The sequence below is a fragment of the Astatotilapia calliptera genome, chromosome 5 (assembly GCF_964374335.1).
Source record: "Astatotilapia calliptera chromosome 5, fAstCal68.1, whole genome shotgun sequence".
Taxonomy (NCBI): domain Eukaryota; kingdom Metazoa; phylum Chordata; class Actinopteri; order Cichliformes; family Cichlidae; genus Astatotilapia; species Astatotilapia calliptera.
In genome coordinates this window covers 8,896,696-8,909,101 of record NC_137426.1, presented here as the reverse complement: position 1 = coordinate 8,909,101, position 12,406 = coordinate 8,896,696, and the positions used below count along the sequence as shown (strand labels likewise).

General features: G+C 38.2%; 1 protein-coding gene across 14 annotated transcripts in view; it reads right to left on the bottom strand.

The window, feature by feature from the left end:
* The window catches only part of rap1gapb (RAP1 GTPase activating protein b), a 106,513-nt gene that overhangs the window by 32,456 nt on the left and 61,651 nt on the right, over positions 1-12,406 (bottom strand). For 2 of the 14 annotated variants that reach the window (XM_080301636.1, XM_080301640.1), the window contains exons 1-2: positions 3,813-3,903; positions 3,520-3,551 (exon numbers count right to left, since the gene is read on the bottom strand). The exons of 10 other annotated variants lie outside the window; for them this stretch is intronic. The gene's annotated coding sequence lies outside the window, so the exon portion shown is untranslated. Of the gene's footprint in view, positions 1-3,519; positions 3,552-3,812; positions 3,965-12,406 lie in introns of those variants that run through there. 2 more of the 14 variants (XM_080301634.1, XM_080301638.1) reach the window with 1 other exon arrangement.

Below are 12,406 nucleotides of genomic sequence, written 5' to 3'. Positions count from 1 at the left end.
AGTACAATTGAAGCCACTAAATATTTCAAGGCCTCTGACAGTGGATTATGCAGAGTGTCAGACAGGCATTCAAGAGAAAATAGATGGTGATTCCTTTTTTATCAATTGAATGCCCGTTCAAGCAGTTTGCTTACAAACAAGTGTTATTTCTTAATATTAAATGCTACACAGCTTCTCTCATTCATTATATAAAATGGGCCACAGTTACACTAAATACTCTGCTATGTTTGAATGAGCTCTGGATGTAGAACAGGTCACGCCTTTGAACAGCAGCTGGCAGATGTGAGGGTCACTGTGTCATGGTGGTTGGGTGACTGGAACACAGGAAGCTCAACCCAAGAAACACCTATCTAGCTAGGTTAAACAGTGTGAGCTGCCCTGTCTATTGCCAAACAGCCAACCAATGATCCCAATTGAACGGTTTATTCTTTATCTAATTAATTATTTGCACACTCGTATTATTTAGACATATGTGCATACAAAGAAAAAGGGGGGGGGGGGAAAGACAGAGAAAGAAGGTAAATCATGACTTATCACTTTCTCTCCTCTGCTGAGCAAAACACATTGCTCATACCAGTGTTAATAAAAGATCCTTGATCATCTGTTTTTATGGGCTGAGCCCACAGTCACCACCACAAACAAATTTGTCATAGTTTTTTCTTCTTGACAACACATTCATCTCATAGTTACATCTATTTCTCCGTGGCATACATGCTGTGCACAAAGCTTCTCTTTTTTTTCCTTTTTGAGGTTGAATTCTTGTTACAGCTGGAACTGTATAAAGGTGTGTGTCACCTAGCAACATCACCTAACCCCTGAATCACTCTAAGATGCTCCATTTAAAGAAAATAAGCCCAAAATCTAGGTTACACATGAAAGTTGGGAGAAATTAAAATAAATATGGGCACTATTAATAAAGATAGTCTTTTTTTTAAACAATTACCTCCAGTTATCCAAGTAAAACATATTCTTGATTTGCTGAATATTATATAGGACATGTATAAATGATAAATAATTATAAATAATTACCCAAATATGCCAGATATGCATTTTAATTTCAAATTTCTTTGGCTAACAGACTGTAGAAAGGAAGTTAAACAGCATGACACAGAGCCACTTTAAGCTTTCATTTTTGACACACTGATAACACCTAATAATAACTGCAAAATGCTCAGTCTATGCAACACTACTGATGATACCATAGACAAACAGTGAATCTGCATAAGAACTGATACTGATCTTCAGGCCTTTTAATTTCTGGATTACAGTCTTATTCTAATTTTATTCTTCATTTCTGCTCCCAGAAGTTTCTAAAATGGACACAAAGCATTCTGAATCTAAATCCACCAATTAATCCTGTGTTTACCAGCAGCAGCCTCCACGGACTGCCAGGTCATGAGCTCTGATAAGCATTCCAGCTTCCTGTTCTCCAACCAAGGCGCAGGCTGTGCGGCACCTGCAAATGCCAATGAGCGGGACAACACTGAATGCTCTACAAACTGGATTAAAAATATTATTTTGAGTAGTTTGTGTTTACAGGGGTACTGTAGTCACAGAGAGCATGCAGGGTCATGGTCAGACAAACAGAGGAAAACGCATTTATTTAGTTTATCAAATTAACAGTAAAATGTACTGGCCACGTAAATATAATTTCTTTTCTCTAAAAGTCACATTTGGATCCAAGACTATGAAACCATACCAGCAAAACTAGATGGGTGCCAAACTTCACGCGAAGAAATAATACATAAATACAACACAAACACACATCTAAATCTTTAAGCAGCAAAATAATAACATCAATTTCACATTAATAGTTATTATAGCTCTGTTACAAACGCCCATATTCTCAAATAGCTACAGTTCTTTGCATACCCTCCGTTAAATGCAACTGATCTATTCATATAACGAGAAAAGCTGCAGTTGTAGTTAATGTTAGTTATTACAAAATTGTGAAATAAAATCAAACATTAACCTTTTGATTCACACCAAAATAATTGCAATGTGCTCTTTCGCTTGTGCTATAACCCTCTAAAGGTTTAATTAAAATTGGAAAGATTATTTTTTGTGTAATCTTGCTAACAAATAGGACAACAGGACAAATAAACATTATTTTACAGCTTGACACAAAAGTTAAAATATACTGACAATTTGTCATTTTCTGTTTATCAGTTGTCTAACAACTCTGCCTTCAGTCAGCCTAAGGTCAGGTCTACAAGCATGAAAAAGCAGAAAATGGTTATCTAAAACGTTCATCTGAAGGGTCATCTGGGAGGCTCATCAGCGATTACCATCTACAGTGGTTATCAAACAAACAGTAGAGACCCCAGGCTAAATACTGGCTGAACATGAATATTGCACATGTCCGGCTCAATGATGCATTGTTTTTTTTGGCAAACAAACGATAACCACGGGCACTGCAGGAGGAGTCAGATATCATCTGGTCGAGTGCTGCTATGGTAGAGTAACCTTGCCTATTAATAGTACAGTAAGTTTATCCATTAAAGCTTACCATAATGGGTTTAGGATACAACTTATGCACAGCAAGGAGACCTCGGTGCATTTTAAATGAGATCACAAATGCTACCCAGTGCTTTGTAAGTAATGCCTAAATGAGGTAGGATTAATGTATGCAACAAGAAGAAATCAAACTTTCAAACTTACCTAAAATAAGAGCATCATAAAGATCCACCCAGTTGTGTTTGGTCCAATTAATGATTTTAGGTCATATAGTTAAATTAAAACAAAAATCCAATCCAACTACATATGCAATTTGCACAGACAAATATAGTTATGCATTTCAAATGCAAATCTCCCAACAAAAAGCAATAAAACAAATAAACCACCACTAAATAAAGTCAGCACAAGAACAACAGCCCCATTATCTAAACCACAACATATTTATTTATTCCCGCTTTGCTTCCACTAGTACCGGGTGTAAAGCAGTAACTGTGTTTTGCTAAAATGGTGATCAAAATCATCATCATCATGTCAGCTTTTCCCTTGATGTGTCACCACAAAACAGAGCCTGGAGTTGCTGCAAAATGAGTGAACTAGAGACTTTGCTTTGGCAAAGCACAAACTCTGCGGACACGCTGGCACATTTTCTGCTTGATAACTGTTGACATTACAGTCAAACAAAACTCAAATGAATGTGAGCGCTCAAACAACAGAATGCTATTTTCCAATTCATCGTCCTTGGAGCGGCTTCAGGTTTCACTCTTCAATAGCTCTGCAGATTAAATTCTTGCTCTTGGCTCGGGCTTCGGAGATTCATAAATACTGAACAAAAATAATATCAGGATCACGTTTTAGCTTTAAGAGTAATGTCCTGCTTGGCTGCATCCTTCCTTTTACCAACAACAACACAGACATGGACATGCACACACCCACATGCACACACGCGCAGCCTCAAAGAGACAAGTACACATAAACCCCTAAGCTTTGCAGGTCCACTTAGTAGAGAGCAACTAATCTAATCAAGTACAGCAGCTAATGCACAATGAAAGCAGAGTCATTTACTCGAGATGCCAGTCAGCCACTTCCTGGGTGGACTAGAGAGAAAGAGGGAAGGAGATAAAGAGAGCGAGAGAGAAAGTTCAACATTCAAAGTGGCATTTGATAAAGAGATCAATGCAGATCAGGATCAGACGGAAACACCTACACAAGAGTAAGACTGTTCTTTAGCTGTTTCTATTCTGTCATTCGCTTTCTTTCATCTGTCTATCTTGGGTTGAGTTTGGCTCAATTCATCTATCTTTCAGCAGTTCATCCTAACAGAGCCAGTGTGCTCCATCATCTCTTTCCATGCTTACCCGCCTGTAGTACTGGCTCACTTGCAGCTCAATCTCTCCTCAACAACTTGGTGTTCCTCTATGTATCGCTCTCTCCGTTTGTCTGACTCACTCTCTATCCTCCAACACCTGCTGTCGGAGATCAGCCTCTCTCCTGTCAGATGATGCTGAGAGCAGCCCTCCCTTATCCTCTCTCTCCGTCCTGCCCTCCCTGTTTTGCTCTCTCCCTCGCTTCCCATTCCTCACATGCATGCCAGCGTTTTCCTGTCTGGTTTTATTCCGCTGTTTCTTACTCTCCCTCCCTGCAAAGTATCCCCTTTGTTTTTCCGCCTTCCTCCCACTTTTTCTGATAATCTATGATCAAGATATGTCCATCCAAGTTTTGAGTGTTACTTTGCTTTGCATTTTCATTGCTTGTTAATAACAGATTCTATTAATTCAAAATGACCAAATGCTGCAGTCGGATGTTGGCTTGAAAGCAAGCTTCTATTTATTTATTTTTTTTAATAAAGAAAAGGGACATTACCTAATCTGAACTACAATATCAGATCTCTCTGTCCTATTATCTGCCTCACTCTGACAGCTTGTTTCAACATCATAAAACCCCTGCTGCACAAATTAGCCTAACCATTCCATTGTCCATTTGACACAACAGTGGCAGGCAGTTAGCTGAAAAGCTCTCCAATGTTGCAGATTTTGAAGCAGACTCACACATAATGGAGAAAATCACTGGCTCAGCCCACAGAGGAATAAGCGCAGGCACTGTTGGCTAATGCATTACTGAGTAATCACATTTTCCTTTTTGTTAGGAAGCTAGAGACATGTTACAAATCAAGGTACAAAATCTCACACGGATGTTTGAACGACTTGAGTTATTTTCTATCTATGTATTTCACAGGGTATAGTATACATAGTATGATATATATTGGCGAATTTTCATACTCAAATCATTACAAAACCTCTATCAATGAGGGACGAAAGACACAATTCTGGAAATAAACATTTCATCAGAGTTCATTCAGAATTTTTTTTTGTGACTGGCAGTAACACTCCCCTCTACAATGATGAAATTTTACTCTAATTTAGACTGTCACAATGTCCTCTTTTTGTTATTGCCAAAGCGAGGTTTACACTATCACAACATCCATGGGAATTTTCTGAATAAAAGCTTTCAAAATCATCTTTAAATTGAGCACATTACTGGGCTGACCACAGAGTCAAGCTCAGTCTGCAATCCCAGTATATCAGCTGACAGCAACTCAGCTTAATGCCAAACCACATCAGCTGCTGCCTCACTTGCTACCATTCTTTATGCCTTATTGGCAAACTTCACATAGACCTACATAGGTAAAAACTGCTTAAGCCTGACGACAGCTGCTGCTCTCTGCACGTCATGCTGTAACCCAAGACCAAACGAACTCCACCTTCCATATTGTGTCGGACTTAATCTGCTTTGTTCTTTGCTGGAGTCTTGTTCCTGTTCTCCATGTCCCAAAGCAAGGTCATAGAACCAAATACACCAAGTCTTCTTCTGACCAAAGTGTATTTGTCTCTTTTGGAAATTAATTCTACTCAAAATGCTAATATAGAGCGGTGAAGTAAGAGTCAATCTTTATTAAACTATGACGCTTATTATCAATACAACTAAAACATAAACAACATAACAGAACTGACTTTTCCCCTCCCCTAGTGGTCTAGTTTTCAGGTTTTTCCTTTCCTTGTGTCCTCCTGCCCTCATCCTGTACTTTCCTCCTGTCTACAAGACAGTAAAGGACAACACTATGGCTACCGCACACAGTCACAAAAACTTCTATAAAAGGCATTCACTAGATTTCATATAGTTTCCCAGCTTCTCATGTCCACCTCTCCGCACCAAATATAGAATAGTAGAAGAGAAGTGTTCGTGCTTTCAGATTTTAGAAAATAAGTTATTATTCAAAATGAGTCACAGAAATTTTTTTAGGAGAGGGGGTTGTGACTCAGCTTTCTAACACTCAGTGCTATTTATACAAGACTATCCCACACATACAGCAGTTAGGAAGGTCTGATAAATGATCGACTATTTTAAAGAGAAATAAAGAAGGCTCTACTTTTAGAAAACATCACTGTCTAACTGCCAGGCTACAAGTATTACAAAAGCTGCAAGAGGATGTGACTCAAGGCTTTTGATGCTAGTTCACACCTACCACACCCATGAGAATATAATGTTCCGGGTAGCACATACACACTTACACAAGCCAGGGTGAAACAATGAAATGAACACAAAAAACACAGTTTTCATTTACTGCCCAGGAGATACTGTTACACTAGATTACCGATATTCTGCTTTTGTAGCAGATAAAGCTGTGCTACCAGCCACCAAGGAAAGATTCCCCAGGGTTTGCAGGAATCACCAAGACATAGTTGAGCCCCAACAGGTAGAGCAGAGAGGCAGCATGAAGCATGCAGGTTAAGTACAATCAACACCTTTCTGCCTGTTAAAGCCTCTGAGCTGCCAGCGGGGTGGAGCTGGAGATGAAAGAGGATCTATGCTTACATGGGGCACAACAAATGGAAGTCAGGCTAGAAGCAGGTTGACTATACACATTATGACTACTTTTTTCTGCCCCTCAGAGTTAGTTTATGGGAATTCAGCAGTGTTAAGTTAACCATACAATTTGCAATTATGGGAGCAACTATATGTGGTTCATGCTGACTCTTTTTTCCCCCCCCAGTTCCCCTCTATGTATTTCTCACTGTGACTCTGTGTCTGCACTCAGTGCCCTCCTGAGGCAGCCTGACTAAATTTAACATTTACACACCACACACTGCACAGAGTATTCAGCATTTAAAGCACTGCTAACGTTTTAATTTAAAAGATTGTTTTTCCCCCTTTTGACATAACATATATACTAGCAGACAATAAGATATACTTGACTTCCTCCCTTAAAATGTTATGCAGCCACGTCAGTGTTATTTGGAGCTATCCTCCCTCCATCAGCCTGCAGTTTTGAATTCTCCAGCACTTCTCATGTACAAACTTTACTGACCTATTGAGTATAGCTGAAATATTTTTAAAAGTACCTTCTGATGAATTGTGGCTTTAAAAGTTCAAAAATCAAACATAGTTTCTGATGTCTTAAGACTGATCTCAGTTCTACCAGGGGTTTAGGACTCTGTAACCAGCACAAATATAATGTATGAGGCAGAGCCGTCAGCTTTCACGCCCCTCTTCTGCTGTGGAACCAGCTCCTAGTTTGGATTCAGGGACAGACACCATTGATGCTATTGAGATTAGGCTGAAAACTTTTCCTTTCCTTACTTAGAATGCAATAGGCCTAGGCTGCTAGGGGTTTCCCATGATGCACTTCTTCTTCACTCGCCTCTATTCTCTCTCTATGTCTTTATACACCCCTTTTAACCACATTTAAACATTATTATTGATTTCTAGCTCTCTTCCACAGTGTGTCTTTTCTCCCTCCCCTTACATCACAATGACAGCAGATGGCCATCCCTCCCTGAGCCTGGTTCTGTTGGAAATTTCTTCCTGTTAAAAAGGGGGATTTCCTCCCCACTGTTACCAAGTGCTTGCTTATTTGGAGTTGTCTGATTATTAGGCTTTTCTCAGTATTTTGAATATAAAGCACCTTGAGGTGACTGTTGTTGTGATTTGGTGCCATATAGATAAAAATGAATTGAATAGTATCACATAATTATCATTAGTAGCATTAGGGTGCAGGACGTGCCTTTGAACTTTTTTTTCTTTGTAAGGTTGGAAAAGGAAGCAGTCCTTTCACAATAACAGTGTTGTCAGCACTCCCAGAACCCCACTGGCTCCCATAATTACTTAGATATTGTGTGCCCACCTCTATTGATTTTGGCAGTCATAATCTGGACTCAAACTGAGTGTGAAATCACATGACCATGGTGCGGCAGATACCATATGGTTGACAGATTACAGCTCATCCACAGCTTACAATACTGTAAGTCTCTGTTTTTCTGAATTTTATGAAGGTCTTTAGATTTAAATGAATTTTTGTATATCCACAAAATTAAACTTTTACGTTCAGTTTAGGCAAAAGTGGTTTTAAAATATTGTAATTTGTCCCTAAATAATACCATAGCCATGTATGGCTCATGTTAGTATTTTCTTCTATTTCCTCTAGGATTTTTGACAGTGATTTCGATTTTGATGTGTTTATTCATCTAATTTTCCTCTACCTGCAACTTATCACAAGTTTGCAAAGAGCTTTTACCAATGACCCATTAATACTTCCTTTTTATAATGTGTCAGGGATGTTTGGCTCACATGTAGAAAGCAATGAATACAGATGTTAGCAACAAAACCCATATCCTAAGTGGATGTTCCCAGATGTAACCCCAACAGCAAAATAAGGAGAAAATAAGTCATCAATGCAGGATGTTTCATTTAGTTTCTTTAAAAATTACAAATAACTTTGTCTCATCAGCCTTAACAGCTGAAACTGTTTAACGCAAATACATTTTTTTCACTTTTTTGTTAACTCAATAAAAGAAAACTGACATTTTTATAGTGACAGACTAAGTAACAAAACCTGAAAACCAAGTGATTATCTGGACAAAATGAAAAAAGAAAAATGTTTAATTAATTTAACACCATCAGCCTTTTCTTTTTTTTAACATTTAATTACACTTACACGTTTTAGCTACACATATTCAACTGCTTATTAATGCGCATGAGACTCATTGCATGCACTTAGGCATGCAGATATAGGGAGGAGGACTTGCAGAAGTTCAAACTGACCATCGGAATGGGGAAGAAAGATGATTTAAGTGAATTTGAATTTTGCCATTGTTGTTGTGCTAGCTTGAGAACTTCTGCAACTGCAGACTGAGACAAGGTTCCAAGCAACCTTGTCTCATTTCCAAAAAATAATCAGTTAGCGGCAGTTCTATGGGTGAAAATGCCTCGCTGATGTCAGAGTTTAGGGCAGAATGGCCAGACTGCTTTAGGGAGGCAAAAGTAATTCAAATAACTCGTTACAACCAAGATATGCAAAAGAGGAGTTCTGAATCTTGAAGCAAATGGGTTACAGCAGCAGAGGCCTCCTGTAGCCTATACACACTGGGTGGCACTCCTGTCAGCTAAGAACAGGAAACTGAGTCTGCAGTCCACATGGATTCACCAAAACTTGATAAAAGAGACTGGAAAAAGGTTGCTTGATCTGATGAGTCTTGGGACACTTTGGGCCTCTTACTGATCATCGTTTAAATGCTGGGACTGACCTGAGTATTATTGTGGACTCTTTTTATGACAACACCATCTTCTGATGGGTACTTCCAGCAGAATACAGTAACACACCATTAGGGCTGGGCCATATCATACCGTTTACGGTAATACCGGTATAATGTCGGGCAATGATAAGAAAATGAAATATCGCGATAGAACATGGGTAAAACGCGCATGCGCAGTGTTTTCATACGCACATGGAGGAAAAAGTGTGCCGGTGACGGAGAATGAGAAGGGCAAAAGCGGATCGTTAAATTTAACGGATGAACCAGAAATGGTTTGTAAAAATGCTGCAACTTCAGTGGTGTGGAACTGGTTTAGCTTTCGTCCGTCAGATACACAACAAAGCACTATTTTTCATAGCGCACGCTAGCGGGATTGTCGTTATTACCGTGTTTTTTGGAAAATGTTTTAGTACGACTTTGCTAAGCCACGAACCCGCACCGCTTGATGGATTGTCGGAGCATTACGGCTATCGTAGGCAAGAGCCTCGCGGAGTGATACGTACTGTGCTTCAACATAATATTACCGTATTGTGTGTGTATAACCTCTTTTTAACTTTTGTGGATATTATACATGTTATGCTGAGGATATGTCGGCCAATTTCCACTGGAAATGCCTTTTGGTTAAACTGTCAGCAAGGAATTTGTTACATTTTTATATAACTTTAATGCACATAATAAACAGCTGCTTGTTTAAGTGAAAATACATTGATGGGGTTTTTTGCACTAATAAAGTTGTGGAGTTGTAAAGTATTTTGTCTAGTGTCAATTATATCGTCAGTTATATCGTTATCACGAATTTTCAAATGTATATCGTGATAAATATTTTTGCTCATATCGCCCTGCTCTACACACCATGTCACAAAGCTCAAATTGCATCAAACTGTTTTTTCAAACATTGAGGTAACTGTATTGAAACATTATCCACAGTAACCAGATCTCAAAACTTTGGCATGTGGCTAAGGCGAGGTTCACATCATGGTTAAGCAGCCAACAAATGTGCAACAACTGCATGATTCTATCACATCAATATGGTCCAAATTCTCTAAGGCTTGCTTCAAGCTCTTTCTTTGATTCTATGATGCAAAGAATTAAGGCAGTGCTGAAGGCAAGAGGGGCTCAATTTTAGCAAGGTGTACCTAATAAAGTGTACCTAGTAAGATTGTAAACTTACACAACTACAAATAAAGTTTTAAAATCAATACCTTACACTTTCAGGGCCCTAATCATGAAGGAACAGAATCATAAGTGGATTGAAACAAACACCACTCCTAAGTTTCTGAGTGTCTCTGTGACTAATTGGGTGATTAGAGCTATTGGGATTTTATTGGCTTTTCCCTGTGGCACAAAAGGGCACAAAAAAACCAAAAACTAAACAACATAGTTAACTTCAAAAAGAGAAGGAAATGATACTTAAAGGATATGATGTGAAAAGAAAGAATATGAAGGAAACTGATGTACCACATAATAAAATGGTGATTCAGGCACACAAAATCAAGGTAGCACATGATAATTAGAAGTTGTTAAATTTACATGCATAATAAAAGTACGGAAGATGAAAAAAAAAACTCAGACCAATTATCACTACTGACGACATCAAGTGATTATGAGTCATTCTAGAAATCTCATCACCAAACGACATTGTCTTCCCCATTTTACAGACAAAAGAAAGTGTCACGCTTCATCTCCAGTGACAACCTGGGATTTGGAAATTAGCTTAGAAATATGTGACACTAATTGCATATACGTCATTGGATAAGTGTGAGGACTGATTTGATAGTGTCATTTAGAAACAATGCACATAACTGTCACAAAGCAAACCACTGATGCATACACTAGTCAAACAGTTATACTGTTGGTATGATGCATAATTTCCTCCATCGTCATCATCGTCATTCAGCTTTTCTTTCTTTCATCCTGCTCACAGAGATATATGCAGGGGCTAATTGATACGTCTCCTGATGTGAGATGTAATAGAGCTTGATTACATGGAGTTGACCTTCTGATAATTTGAAATGACTACAACATCAGGCACCATTACCCCCTCAATAAGCTCAAGCTTTTCAATTAATTAAATAAAAAACGTCTTTATATTGAGACAACAGGGAAGAACGTGAACAAGATGTTTTTGTAATGTTATAAGAGATTTAAAGAGTAGATATTACGCTCAACTCTAAACATTACAATATTATTGTAATCTCCTTGAGAAGCTTTACCCAGTTTACCCGGTCCTTTGTGCGAGCCTTCAGTCTAACAAAAACAATTTTATTCTCTTCTGTGCTACAAGAAAATTATTTGAATAGTGAGAAGGTGGGCAGTACTTTAAAAAGATCCTAACAAAGTCATCATTTACCATCCACAGCTGCATGCTAGTATCTAATTAACTGAAGAGGCGTCCTAAATACAATAAATAAGGCAACCCCCATCTGGTACCATCGCACTGCTGCTTTCTGACTCTGGCCTCAGAACAACCTCAATAAGTTGACCAGATTCCAAACACACTGAGTTGTAATGATTTTATCTGTGAACTTACTTTGGAATAGACACACAGGGTTGCAGGAGAGGTCTCTTTTTGGTTTGGATACCAGTCAAAATGACACATAGTCAGCCCATAAACAAACAAAAACAAAAGTGAATACCGCTTCTTTTGACCCATGATAAAATAGAGCTGTCTGATTTCTGTAAAAAAAAACAAAAACTGTCTAAACAAGTGCTGTGTCACCACTCAAAATGATACAAAAAAGGTTGTGAAAGGATTTTGTTCTGTTCTCACTGAAAGCCTCTAGAGATAATTAACATTAGTCATACTAATTGTATTATGCAAGATATGAATAATAAGATAAGAGGTTCTTATAAAACAAAAGCATATTTGGAGAGGCTGTTTTGGGGTGTGATTTTTTTTTTTCTGTTTTAAGCTCGAAACATTTAAATTGAATTTTACATTTATTTTCTATCTTCGAGGCATCCTTTAATCTCTTTTTCCATAACTGGAAAATCCTAATTGACAGTACAGGTAAAGATGAGTTAAGTATAGGTAATCAACAAACCACTGTAAATAAAACTAAGTGCACACAGACTGTGAACACAACTTCAGTTTTGTTACATTAGACTTGTGCAAACCTGCATGAGGCTTGTGTTATGCTATGCTATGCTGGTAGAAGCACTCTCCAAAGTTAATATTATATTTTCATGGTGTCAGAAAAGTAAGGAATAATTGTTAAATTACAGTGGAAGCACTGATAGTTTTTTACTGAGATGATTGAGTTCAATGTAGAAAGAGCCGATCACTTACTTGACATATAAGAGTAGCCTTTGGGCAGAACTGACCCTCTATAGGGCGAAAAACAAGACAGGCAATAGTATGA